Source organism: Drosophila mauritiana, chromosome 3L (genome assembly GCF_004382145.1).
Source record: "Drosophila mauritiana strain mau12 chromosome 3L, ASM438214v1, whole genome shotgun sequence".
Classification (NCBI taxonomy): Eukaryota; Metazoa; Arthropoda; class Insecta; order Diptera; family Drosophilidae; genus Drosophila; species Drosophila mauritiana.
Window position 1 is genome coordinate 6117001 of NC_046669.1, and position 13324 is coordinate 6130324.

Consider the following 13324-nt stretch of genomic DNA (forward strand, 5'->3'; position numbering starts at 1 on the left):
TTTCTCTTGGCTGGGAAGGAGGAGCTATAGTTTTGGCTTTATCTGCAACTTGCCTCATTGACATGCGTTAGACAACGACCGCAAAACGGCAACTGCAACACTGCAATGACGGCGGGCGTTTGGGCGTGATAGCGCTGAGTGGGCGTGGCAGCTGCATCGGGCCAGAAAATCTCAATAGATGATCGTAAACACAATTTTTGTTTAGCGGTCAGAACGAAGCCCAGGGATTAAAAAAAAGAGCAAAAAAAATGTCGGGAGGTGTGGCAAATTGTAAAGGCTTGCAAAGCATTTGACACATTGGCAACATGCAAATGTTGCAACGATTGCTAAATTAAAAATGTGGTACATTATGGTACAATGCCAATGAGTACGGTCATAAATAAATTTAAAGACTTTACATAAATAAATACGCCCCTTAATAACTGCAGATGTAAAGTTAATATGGTAATTTTTTTTAGGATAATCATAAAAATTTAACGAAATCTTTTTTTCATAATTAACGAAAAAAATATCTAAATTTTATTTTAAGATTTTCTTTAAATCTATAAAGTATAGACAACTTGCAAAATCGTGCTTATAACACTGTGGTGTTGCACCTAGCCCAGAGCCCAGAAAAACCCAGCGACTTGAAGGTGTGGAGATGGCGGCGACTGGAGTAAGATTTCCCTTTTGGTTTTGGGCAATCAAATGAAGCCTCCTTGATGGCCAACTGCCACAAGATGATGATGTTGCTGATGAGCCGTACGACAATGGCAATGGCTCGTTGCTGTTGGCCGTGGCCGATGTTGATGGGCCAATGTTTCGGTCAGTTGCCATGGCGAATCGCAAAGCAATGCGCAACACGTTAAGGGTTGCCCCTTCTTCTTGGCCGCAAACAACGCGCAATTTATAAAATGTCTTAATTTTTGCGTTGCCATTCCCAGGCAGCAACACCAGCAACAACATGCAGCCAATATTCGGTTGGGCGTACGGCTAAAAGCGCCGCAGGAAAGCTGGCTTATGCCTCGCCCTAGAGATGAGGACTGTACTGGATGTTTTCAACCTGGCAAGATCACTTGATTTTTGGTTGATTTTCATTGCCAAATGGCCGGGCCAAATCGCCCGAATCGGAGCGTGTCACGGCTTGGACTCCGCTCTAGCACGAACTTGGCTTTCAGACGCTGGCCAGTTGACTAAAATGACTGACGCTGATGGCTGTCAGTCGGTTGGCCAACTTGATGTTGCTGGCGGTGTTGGTGTTGCTGCTGCTGTCGTCGTCATCAATTTTTTATACTCACAGGACCGTGTTGCTGGCGATAAATTGCATTTTAAGCGTATTCCCTGGCATTATTATGACTTTATAAACTCTGCGGGCTTTATGCCCTCGCACAATATGCACTTTGCATTTGTTGTAGCTACGGCCAAGTTGCTTTCTCACCGCCCCAATGCAACGCCTTGTAGGCCGCAGTCTTGGCCAAGACGAGGTGTGAGCTATTTTTATATATTTTGATTGGCAATGATGAAAAGCACCATGCACTCGATGTAGCCATGAAGCGGTGTAACCATGGATCCAGGAATTCTGGCCAGCCTCCGAGTTCCCTTTTGTTGGTCAATCGGGCCACTTGATGCGGCTCAAGTCTTCCTTCTTTCCAGCTCGTAACAAGATAATTGCTTAATTTGATTAGCAATTGTTGCCGTTGTTAGCCAAGTTGCTGCTGCTGCTGCTGCTGGTGCTGCTGATGTTGCTGCTGCTGGCGGGGCGTGCAAATTGCTAACAATTTTGATATTTAAATTATTGAGCCTGTTGCCTGCACCGCCGCAAAAGCACCAGCAACATGACAGCTCAATAAACATTCCATCAAGAATGGAGTGTAAAAATCCAATTTTCATAAGTGGCCCCGGCAACTTAAGGCATTTCAGGCTACTGTCCTTAGCCTCGTCCTTGCATAAATTAGCAACTGCAGCTGCAATCGCGCAGCCGCTGCCAGCGAAAGCCTAATTATGAAATGTATTTTTTATAAGTGAACCTAATTTGTCAATTATGCCGACCATATAGCAGACAGTCTCTAAGTTCATTGGGTTCTACATACCCCATTGAATAATCATTTGACTTTCTAACAACGAAAACATTCACCTTCTTTTCCACACCATTTCATAATCATAATCCCAGTTGGAGGAAGTGCAGCAGCAGCAGCAGCGGCAACATCAGCAACTGCGGTTGGCAATTAAAGACCTCAAAGCGACGATGGACTGGCTGAAAAGGATTGGTAGCGACACTCGAATGCTGGTTTTTGTGGTTGTTACCTCTTTTCTGGCCACTTTCAGTCTCGAAGATTGCTGGCTTTAACATCGAGCCCTTCACTCCGCGGCTGTTTATTTTTTCCTACTGATTAATCACTTTGGCGCGTATAATAAATTAAAAATTTCAGCAATTTTGAAAGTCAATTAATCATCGGGGAAGGCACTCGGTTTGTTGTTGTTGCTGCTGTTGCTGCTGCCGCTGCCGTTTTCTGATGTTGCTACCTTTTTCATTTCTGCTGCCTTTGGGCCAGGCATAGACAACAGGAACAACAGCAACATCAGCCACCGGGCGACTCAAAAATGTCAGCCCATGACTACGCGCTGCACATTTAAGATGATGATGATGAAGTAGCCGGCAGATCAGCTTGGAGTTTGGATCTTCTTGGCCAAGGAGATCCGAAAGGAACTCCGAGTTTTCCTGGAGACGATCTGCGCCCGGTTTAGAGGTGTGGCCCGCGTCCAGTGCTATGCTCCCGGTCGAGGCGACATATTCTCCGGCATTTGATAAATGAATGTGAGGGTCAGTTTCGTTTGGGGAGAGCTAAACTCAAACCCTGACTGAAGTTCACTTCAGTTTTCAGCTCCCGAGCAGCAGCAGCAGCAACTTTCGAGATATACGAGCTTTTGTCAGATAAAACTGCAACGCCTTTCCCATTGTCAGCTCGCCACGAAGACTTGGTCGCTGTTTGCTTTTGCTTTTGGCCATAAAATATATGGCCCCGTATCGCAAAAAGCTGCGAGTGTTGAAATTTAAGTTTTAATTTAAGCGATATGAAAAAAAGGGCAAGACAGCAAGCGGCGGTCTGCAGTCGTCGAATCGTGCACGAAATGAAGCCATTTTCATATTTATGAATTTTGCCCCTTATCGAAAAACGCTTCAATTGGCCATCGACTTGGGGCCGGCAAATTAAATATGGGCAGTCATAAACGATACTGACAGGTCGGTGGGATCTGTGGGAAAAGGGGCAAGATTCTGGGGAACTTGGAGATCCAGAATCCAGTGTGGAGCATCCTCGCCGACTTAGCTGAGTTATTAAGGCATCTTTATAGCCAATCTCAATGAGGTGTGAAGTGCAATCGTTGTTGGCCTTTTTATTAATACGCGAAAATATATTTTATTTGTTGTTATGTCTGCGATCGACTGCGATATTAAGCCGGGCAGCCTCTTTAAAGACTTGTGTATATTTTATGGCCCCACAAGGGGGTATTTTTTTTAAAGAACTACGTTTGCTTAGCGTGTCTTGGATTGGCTATTAATGGGTTAATATAAGTCCCCCTTAACTGTGGCTGGGTCAACGCTTCCAGTTCAATTTCGCTGCATTATGCTCCCTGCTCACTTTCCCCCGGCTTATCTTATCCAGACATCTCCCTGGATTCCTGGCTGCATCCCTGGCTGATTTTGGCAATAATTCATATTTAAGGCGCTGATCCGAGCTCAGCTGAAACCGGGCGGACCTCAGAGCTCAAACCCTTTTTTTCTGACAGCCGAGGTCGTTCACTTGTCGTCTTAATTAAGTGCGTGCCGCAAACAGCAGATTGCAAGAGGTGGAAAATGGAGGTAAGGACATTTTGACTGCGGCGTCGTGGCGCTGTCAGGGAAATCCCATAAGCCGACAGCCAAGTTGTTTTATGGCCAGCGGAGAGACACTTAAATGCAGGTCACAGATGCAAATGCCGCCGTGCTGCCAATTATTGATTAACATATTTTCCTTTTGGCCAGCTTGAAGCTTGCAGCTTGCGGTCCGCAATTTGCATTTGCACTTTGCGCAATTAACTGAAAAGCTTGTTGCCATTTAATGGCCAACGTTGTCATACAAACATGTGTACGCTGCTAACGGTTTGGTTTGACTTTGGTTACTTTGCCTTGCCGTAGAAAACAAATGGTTCAAGTGCCGTGACTTCCTGGCCATTTCACATCACAATCGTATCGGTTCGATACGATTCCGGCGGTGCAGAGGTGCATTTAAATTTGAATTTGGGAATTTCAAATCGAATTTCGGCTGCGCCAAGTGCCAAAACCGGTGAAGAAACCTTTTAGAAATAAAAATTGGCTAAAAAGAAGGCAGGAGACGACCGCGAAATTCACGCCATAAGTAGAATGTGATTTTCTCGCGTTGCCGTTGTTGATGCTGATGTTGATGTTGCTGTTGTCGCGTGTTGCCTGGCTTGTTACGGTGCCCAAATATGAGCAACATCACGAGAATCGTGCGATTTGCCTTGCATATATTTTACAATCCGAATCTGAGCGAGCCCCAGTCCCAATACCAATCCCAATCCCAATCCAAATCCAAATCCCAATCCCGGTTGCCATCCCAAGCCAATCCCAAATCGCAAATACACAATTCCAGGCCGAAAGGCAGTAACATCTTCCAACTCCAACGTCATTACCAAAGGGGCAAAACCTTTCTTCCTCCATTTTCAGTTAAATCCAACTCGCAGTCGAACTCGAAGCGGGAATCGTAATGAAGTTATTTGTCCTGCGGCCATGTGAAATCAACGCATATATCCTTTTTGGCAATTGCAATGCGCCTGTCGCATAAATCATTTGCCACTCGCATGAAATTGGGCATAAATTTGCTCCACTTTGGAGCACCAAAGGAGTCTTTCTCTCTTTTTGTTGTCTCATCTCACTCACTCTTTTTCTTAGCCCAAAAATAAGTCGTTGGCTTAACGAATTTCCAGCTGGCAGAGGAGCACATGGGTGTAGTCATCGCCAGAGGGGCAATCTCTGTGTTAGTGATGCGTGATCCACGTGAAATGCAAATTTGGCTGTGATTTCGGGGAAATGTTAGTGCTTTAGGGGATAATTGCTGCCGAGAAAGACGGAAAATTCACAATTTTCAACAGCAATTGCATCATAATTATGTCATCATTGATATCAAGATGGATTTTAGCTGTTTTTGTTAGCGTTTCTAAATTGTGCTTGGCTTCTATTATTGCTAAGTAATACGGAGAAATCTTTGAACAGCTTCCTTGTTAACCAGAAATATATTGCCACCAATTTTCAGATTGGAATTTTGCACAATCTTATCGCTGAAAGGGGGTGCCGCACCCACACGCCCATGTTCCGCTAAGCTTTCCTCAGAAAATTAGCGAGCAATTCGGTTATTAAAACAGCATGGCCTGGGCAGACAATTGCCGCTGGTGTCGGGATGGAGATTGGAAGCCAGGTGAGCCAGGTGGGCAAGGAGGAGCAGCAGCAGCTTGGCCAGGACCCAGATTGCCAAGATCCAAGTGCCAGACCCAGACCCAGTTTCTCGTTCTGTTACTGTTTCCGTGGCGACCTGTGAGCGGTTCATACCTGCTGTGATAAATCAACGTGAGACTAATGCGCTCTTAACACGCGAATTATGATTTTGCAAATGATGTGAAGTGGGTTGCCTCCAAAAAATAAAAAAAAAATTGTGCTCTTCGGCCGGGGAAGGGGAAAGAAGTCCAGTCTCTTGATTGCTTTATAATCGCCACGGTGTCTTGTGTCTTCGAGCCAGGGCACTTAATTGCAGTTTAAAGAGTCTACCGATGGGAAAGTGACCCCTGAACTATTGGTAATTAGTTTCGAGCCTGGCACAAGACAAAATCAACAGCAAATCAACACATGGGCTTGGCTTTCGAACCCAGACTGCTCATGCTTCTGCTCATGCTGCTGACACACAGACCCAGTAAAGTGAACGTCTGAGCATTTAACCCAGTTATTATGACTGCCATTTATAACCAGGAATGGCCAGCCATCGTTTCGTAGGCCAAAAGCGGCGGGGGGCACAAGAAGCGCCTTCAGTGCGGCTCCATTGGTTGTGTGGGTGTCCTTTTGACCCGCATGTCGTTTATGGCCAACTCTGCTGCTGCTGCTGCTGCTGTTGCGGTGGCCATTTTGCGGTCCTGCCCTGTTTGTCATCCTCCCACCGCCCCATTGTTGTCCATTCGAGGTCGTCACACAGTCAGGACCTTTACCGCCACCCACCAGCCATCATCGCAGATACTCAGCCACCCAGGAGCAGAAGCTGCGGAGGGCAAGGAGTCGATGGTCGATGGCAAATGCCACTGACAATGGCACAGTTTTGCATGCAATTGACTTTCACAGCTCGTTGCTTTTTACTGTCTGAATGTGTTGGCCCGAAAGGAGGAGGGCTGTCGCAATGTGGGTGGGACTCGCTTATCGCCATGCCAATGCCATTGGTTTGGTCGGAAGCGAAGGGTGTACGCTTTTTGATTACATTCTCGGGAACTTATCATATTCAGTATTTATACCATAGAAGGGAATTGTTTCATCTAAGTTTATACTATTAAACCATTATGGTAAGCCAGAGGAAACGGTTTAGTTATAGATGTTGTGCTTCAAGAAGAAGATTAAAGTACTTTTGGAGATATAGATTTTTACCATAAAATCCTGTAAATATATCTTTCTTTTCTCATTCATTTTTTTTATTTTAAAATTATAGGTCCTTCTTAATTTGTATCGTATTTATTGTTTGCAAAACCACCACACTCCTGATTGGAAAAGTTAAATTACGAAAATAGTGGTTAGTGTAAAAAGTTTACCAAAACGGTGCCCGCAAATTCCTCAAGTTTTTCCCATTGTTATCCCGACTATCCACCTGTAAGACAACAATTGTCTGTTGTTTTACGCATGAATCATGCGTCATTGAACCTGAAAATATTGCCAACACAATTCGCCATCATAAATATTTTATGCACTGTGCGCATTTTCAGGCATTGTTGTTGGCCTGCCTTTGCATACATTTTGTCAATTTTCGTTGAATCGGGGGCAGTGTTTTGGTTTTTATTTTTTTTTGTTAAGAGGCACACTGGTGGACCCCAGATCGAGTGCCTATTAGGCTGCATATTAAACAATATATGCAGGCATGAGGCCAAATAAATAACAGACCAAACGTAATATAAAGAAAAGGCCAAGGGCCCATGGACGGTTGGTATGTTTTCCACCAACCAGCCGCAAAACAAACAGAGAACGCTAACCCTTTTTTATGATTATGAATGCACGTCAGCATATTTATGTAAAAATTATGCAATTTGCTGCCGTTCTATGCGAATGCGTGAGGGTGGCACAGGGGCGTAGAGGGGCGGGGCAACTGGAAAAGATGGTCGGAAATCGGCTGAACTTAGCCAGTCAATCAAAAAGCTGACGTGCTCGTCACAGTTGTCGCTGTCGTTTTTCTCCAAAAGGACAACAGCAGCAGGAGAAGCAGCAGCAGCAGCAGCAGTAGAAGAAGGAGCGCGAATTGCGAATTGCATCTTGCGGAGCAATTTGCAAACCAAAATGTGTATTAAAATTTATGACGAGTGCAACTCGGGCAGTCAGATGAAGAGGGGGGGCTTGGAGTCCACGAAACGCAACTATGTTATTTATGTGGGCTTGTGGCTGAGAAATGCGCGCCAGTTGAGATGGAGAGACGACTGCAAAAGTTTAGCAAGTCAAAGTAAGGAAGATGCCGGGAAAACCTCCAGGAAAACCATCGACGTAATGCTACCTAAAAGCCCTTAAATATTTTAAATCTCTGCCAGTTGCTCTAAAGGATTTCAAAGTGTTCTGTGCAAAGTTTGGCACAAAGTTATCAAAAAGAAATGAAATCTATGTAAAAGCTAAGCAAATGATTCTGGCAGATTTTCAGATAAACTGAAACATTATAAAGTTAAGCAAGAAACTGTAACGAACCCATCATTTATTTAATTGCGTTATAACCCACTCAATATTCCTGCCAAGCATATGCATAACTTTCTTTTTGGCCAAATTAAAGCCCACAATCCGCCTGCATAAGTCTATCAAATCGCCTGATTTACATCTGCTTTACATATATTCCATTACCGCAAGAATATCAAATCCGATTGGCAGACAGGCAATATTGGGGATCCCGGATCGGGATTGGGATCGACTGCATTATTCTGCGCCTGCCATATAGGGCACTGATCATACCCTTTCGGAGAACGTCAAAAATTAGCATTGGCCGAGTGAAACGAGACTGAGGACAAGCAGCTGCCATAGGACCGACCGGTGTGCACCATCATCATCATCGTCATGTGAAATTTTTGAATGCCTTCGATCCCAGCGATCATCGACGGATTACAAAACATTCGCGAAACACACCGACGAATTTGTATTGAAATTCATGTCTCTGTTAGCGAAAAATGCCGCTGTCGCTGTCGACATTGTTGCGATGATTGGCTTAACTTTCACCGGCAAATGTCGCAGCTTGGCTCAGTTGTCGTGATGACTCGACAGCGATGCCCCCGTCGGATTCGCCATCCCAAATCCCGAAATCCCGACTATACGGTTTCATATTCCAATGCCATACCCCTTCTACCCCTGTCATTCGTCAGGGCCAAAAGCAAATTGTTAAGTTATTTGTAAATTTCATTGTTCGCCCCGCTGCCATCGCAGTGTATATTCAGTTGATTTCGGGTTCCAGAAGTCCGCCCATATGTGCGATATCTCGCGATTTTTGCAACCATTTTTTTGTTGGTTTCATATGCGGCAACTGTGGATTTTTGTTCGTTTGGGGCCAAATCCTTTTGGCAAATTTTATCTGCATCATAAAAAACGCCACCGCTTCGAATTAAATAAATTTCACATTTCTGAATACCCTGGAGTTGGGTAGATGCAGCTAAGCCGGCAAGCTGGTGTTAATCCTATTCAAACTGCATCGGAGCAAATCAGGCAATTTGTTCAATTTAGAATTAGTTTTTAGATCGAAAACGCTTTGTGTGCTTTATCACTTGTTAGTTTATTTGTGAATAGTAGTGCGTGCAATATACCTACAATTTCATAAACGAAAATATATGTTTCTGGGTATTGTGATTTCAAATTGGCAAATCCAAGTTAAAAGCGGCCTTCTTTTAAGCCTTTTTTAAATACTCGTTAACCCCTGGCATACACTCTCCACTTGTTTATGTTTTCATTTGTGCCAAATAAAATCCTTTTCATGTGCAGATTTTATGTTTGTGCCGCTTCAGGTTTTTCTTTATTCCTGATTTTGTTCTCGTGTCTGGGTTCTTTGCCAGGATTCTTATATGCAAATTTATTGGCATTGTTCAGGGGTGGCGTGTGAAAATGGGTCACATCGCGGAAATTCGCGGGTTTTGGCGTTGTGGGGTTCCACAACTCATTTGCGCACTTCTATTTGCATTGATGGATCCGAGCAGAAATATAAAAGATTGGGTGGGAATTAAAGCACACTCGAGACCCTTTGAACTCTCGGTAACCACTTAAAGTAACCACTATCGCTGGCCTGCATGTGCCGGAGCACTTAAGGCAATTATCATGGCCATATTTGGCCGTGTGGCTTGCTGCTGTAGCCAAAAATGAACTGAAACTTAATTTCATTTATCTTATCCCCGGACCGCCCTAAGGGTCATGAGCAATATAATGCATATTGTGGCAGCTACGAGCAGCTGCTCCTTATAAAGTTGCCTGCCATGGATAGGGGGATGGTGCTGGGGATGAGGATGGGAAGCCACCATATGTGAGTGCCTCAATTTGCGTCTGGCGTCTTGAGGACGGGTCTTCTATCTGCTGCATGCAGTCAGCTACCAGAAAATACTGCTCCGCTTTTCCCCATCTCCACTCGGAGTGGAATGAAATTTGCGTTGTATGTAAAAATGTTATCGCGTTTGCTCCGAAGCTTGTCGGAAAATATTCGACATATCCTACAGGCGGGAATCCAGTAACCCACCGACTACCATATAACCACCATCCACACACATATATACGAATACCCCCGCGTAATTGGGCCACCGCTCGAATGGGGCAACTGTAATTGTTTTGCTGTTGAATTTTCGCGCTCCCTGCCGTCCTCGTGGAACAATAATTTTCCACTCTTTTGTTTAACATGGTCGAAAAACATTTGTGCCTCGCATGTTGATTTTCCAGCGCTTTTCCAGCCAAATGGAGACGGGGCTGGCGGTGGAAAATCAACACGCGGTGCCCGTATTTGACCTCCATTTCTCCAAGGCATTTGCACTGATTGCTGTTTGGTCACTGCCCACGGGGGTTCCCCTTTCTCTCCTTCTCGCTCTTCAAATTGATACATATCTGCGCAGATTCCGCATATCGGCGCAGCTCTCTGCACCTGTTTAATAACTCAATTTTATGACTTTGCCTACAGGTTGGTTACCCCCTTTCTGCGTCCTCCTTTGGCTATTTATTCATCTATCTAAGCCGTGTCCTTTTATGATTAATGCGAATTTCTATTCTCCGAAGCCGCATTCGGTGCCAAAATATTTCATAATTCATTGCTGTGGCATAAAAATGTCCATAAAAAGTTTTATTGCCATTTCCAAAATCCTGTTGCCGAAGCGGAGTTCCATTCCCATCCTTATTCTCTGTCTGCCTGATTTGCTTATTAACGTGGCTCGAGTGTGTCATAAATTCTGGAGCTAGATTTATGCAGCGCATCGCCCTCTCTATTTACTTTGTACTTGTCGGCTCGAACATTCAATTTCCTGCCTGCCTTCGACATGTTCACCTTTCCGGCTGGTGGAACAATGTTTCCACGTTGCCTGGCGGAGATTACAAAGTGTGAGAAATGCTAGTGCATCCAGTGCGTATACGCAATTGCATGACCGGGCCAAAGTTGCAACGAAAAAGCAAAACACAATTCCCGGGAGAGCAGTTGGCAAATGCAAAAAGTCATGGCCAATGCAATGGATCGAATGCAAAGACATTGCCATAACTCATTCAAACGACATACGGCACTCAAGCGATCGATGACAACGGCGAACAAACGGCCGACAGAGGATTCACAAAATACAAGTGCAGAGAGAGAAAATTCGAAGGTTTTTAAGAAGTATTTTCACAAAAGGTTTCGATTTGATTTATTGATCTTTACATTTATTTATTACGATTTAATCATAGATATATAAAAAACAAGCCAAAACCTTAGCTTTTGCTTAAAGTACAAGATTCATATCATGGAAAACGTGTTCCCCTTTTTTCTCTGTGAACATAAAACTGGCCTGGGGTCACAATCCGCATCGATAGAGCCACGATCGCATCGATCGCCGTTGGCAAATGTACGATCGGGGATCACTCACGGCAGATTTCTGCTGTCCCCAGCTCTCTTTGGCCATAAATTTGTTCTGCATTTGTAATTTCTATTTTACAACCGGCTTGGCTTGGCTTGGCTCTTGGCTTCGCTTCGCTGCGATCCGCTTCGTTCCGTTGCACGCGGCGTATGAGTGATATATTCGGGGAGATGGACGAGTTGAGTGAATCGATAATCCGAATGGGGCGGCGATGCAGTCAGTCTCTCGTTTTGCTATCCATCAGATTGTGTAACATCCTTGGCCATCAAATACGGTTTGCAACATATTTATGTACAACGCGTCGTATGAGCGATGCCTATTTAATGGCCCATTGCATTTGCATTTGCATCGGGCTCAGTGCATTTGGGGCCGTTAGATTTTTACATTTTTCCGCCATATGTCTGCATATTTAATGCTTTGCAGCCCGCTGCCGCTTTTGACTGATTCGCAGTGGGCGTGGCCGGCCGGGGCAGTTCGAAATTTATGCATTTTTCAATGCCATTACTCAGCTGCGGATCCCGCGGCGTTTCGATTTTTAGGACCCACCAACAACCCACCGACCAGCGATAATTCTCTGGCTAAATGCTACCAAATTAGTTTGGAATTATCTCGCGAAACAAATCGCTAGCTGCTGCCGCTGATCTTTGCATTGAACTGCAGCTTTGACCGCCTTTTTATTGCCATTTATGATCACAAATTATTTATTATTTGCAGCTTAATTTGCTTCCGAGCTACGAGTGTTTTTCTATGACTTTGCCACCGGCAATTTTTCCCAGCACGACCCAGAATTCGTTTGCATGCCATAGTTTGGAGTACCAGGTGGTAATTGCCTCCAAATCGTGTATAATTACAGTCTGAGATTTTTTCACGCACACAGTGCCGAAGTAATGTTGTGTTTTTTTTTAGGCCAAATTAAAACTTTTCTTGTATTTCGTACTTTACCAAGCCCTGCCAAATTGTATTTCCGATGGATTGTCCATCAAAATACACTTGAAAGACGTCAGCCGCTGGGCATTCAAATAAATATTCGGTGGTGTAGACTTTTGGCTGGGAGTGTGCAGAAAAATAAGATTTATTTACGAGCAGAGCCAGGGCTAGAGCTGTAGTTCCGTTTTGCAGATCGAAGGCAAGAATTCAATAAACTGAAACTTTTTGACTTGCTTCCGGGCTTTTTTGTTTTTTCCAACCATCGATTTCGATTCTCCTTTGTTGGCCAGCTTGTTGTGTGCTTTTTGCCACCAACTGTGGTTGGCATTTTTATTGTTGCTGCTGCTGCCGACGCAGTTGCTGCACGGCCCTTGATAGCCTTGTGATTTCAGTTTTTTGAGAGATTTGCGCCGCTTTGTCGGCCATGATAAATACACAAACAATTTTCAGGTTTCTCGACCGGTGGCCGCAGGACAAAAATGCCACAAACAGAATGAACGAAAGAGCCTTGGCCACATTGAGTCAACAATTTCAGTTGCGAACTGCTGCTGCCTGCGATTTCGCTTCAATGGACCACGTTCATTGGCACTCAGTCAAAAGTCGCTTCCCTGGCAAATATTTTATGTTAGAGCCAAATGACTGTGACAGTAAACAGGCGAAAAGGGCCCGGTGAAGTGGCCAGGTTAAGACCACACCTCGACATCTCGGTCCGGCGACAATTCATCAAGCAGCAAGACAGCAAATGAGCAGCGGGGGTCGTCCGTCGTTGACACTGACATACAGGTTGCCGCGTCGTCATGGTCTTCCCATCGCCAGCTCACCAGCTCCAATCTTCATCTCCATCCTCCCGACCAACTCCAGCTCAAAACTCCAACTGAGTGATGACCGCGACAATGGCGAAAAACGAAAGCCCAGACGGTGCGATCAAAACTTCCTGGAAATTAATTAAAGATCTAACTGCTGGCTCACACTCGCAGAAATATTAGTTTGCTCTAAAAGGCACTGCGAAAAATTTGTATTTGATTAAGCAAATGACTATTACTGAAGGGTATTTAGTTAGCTCATAGTTAAAGGCTTAGTTTAA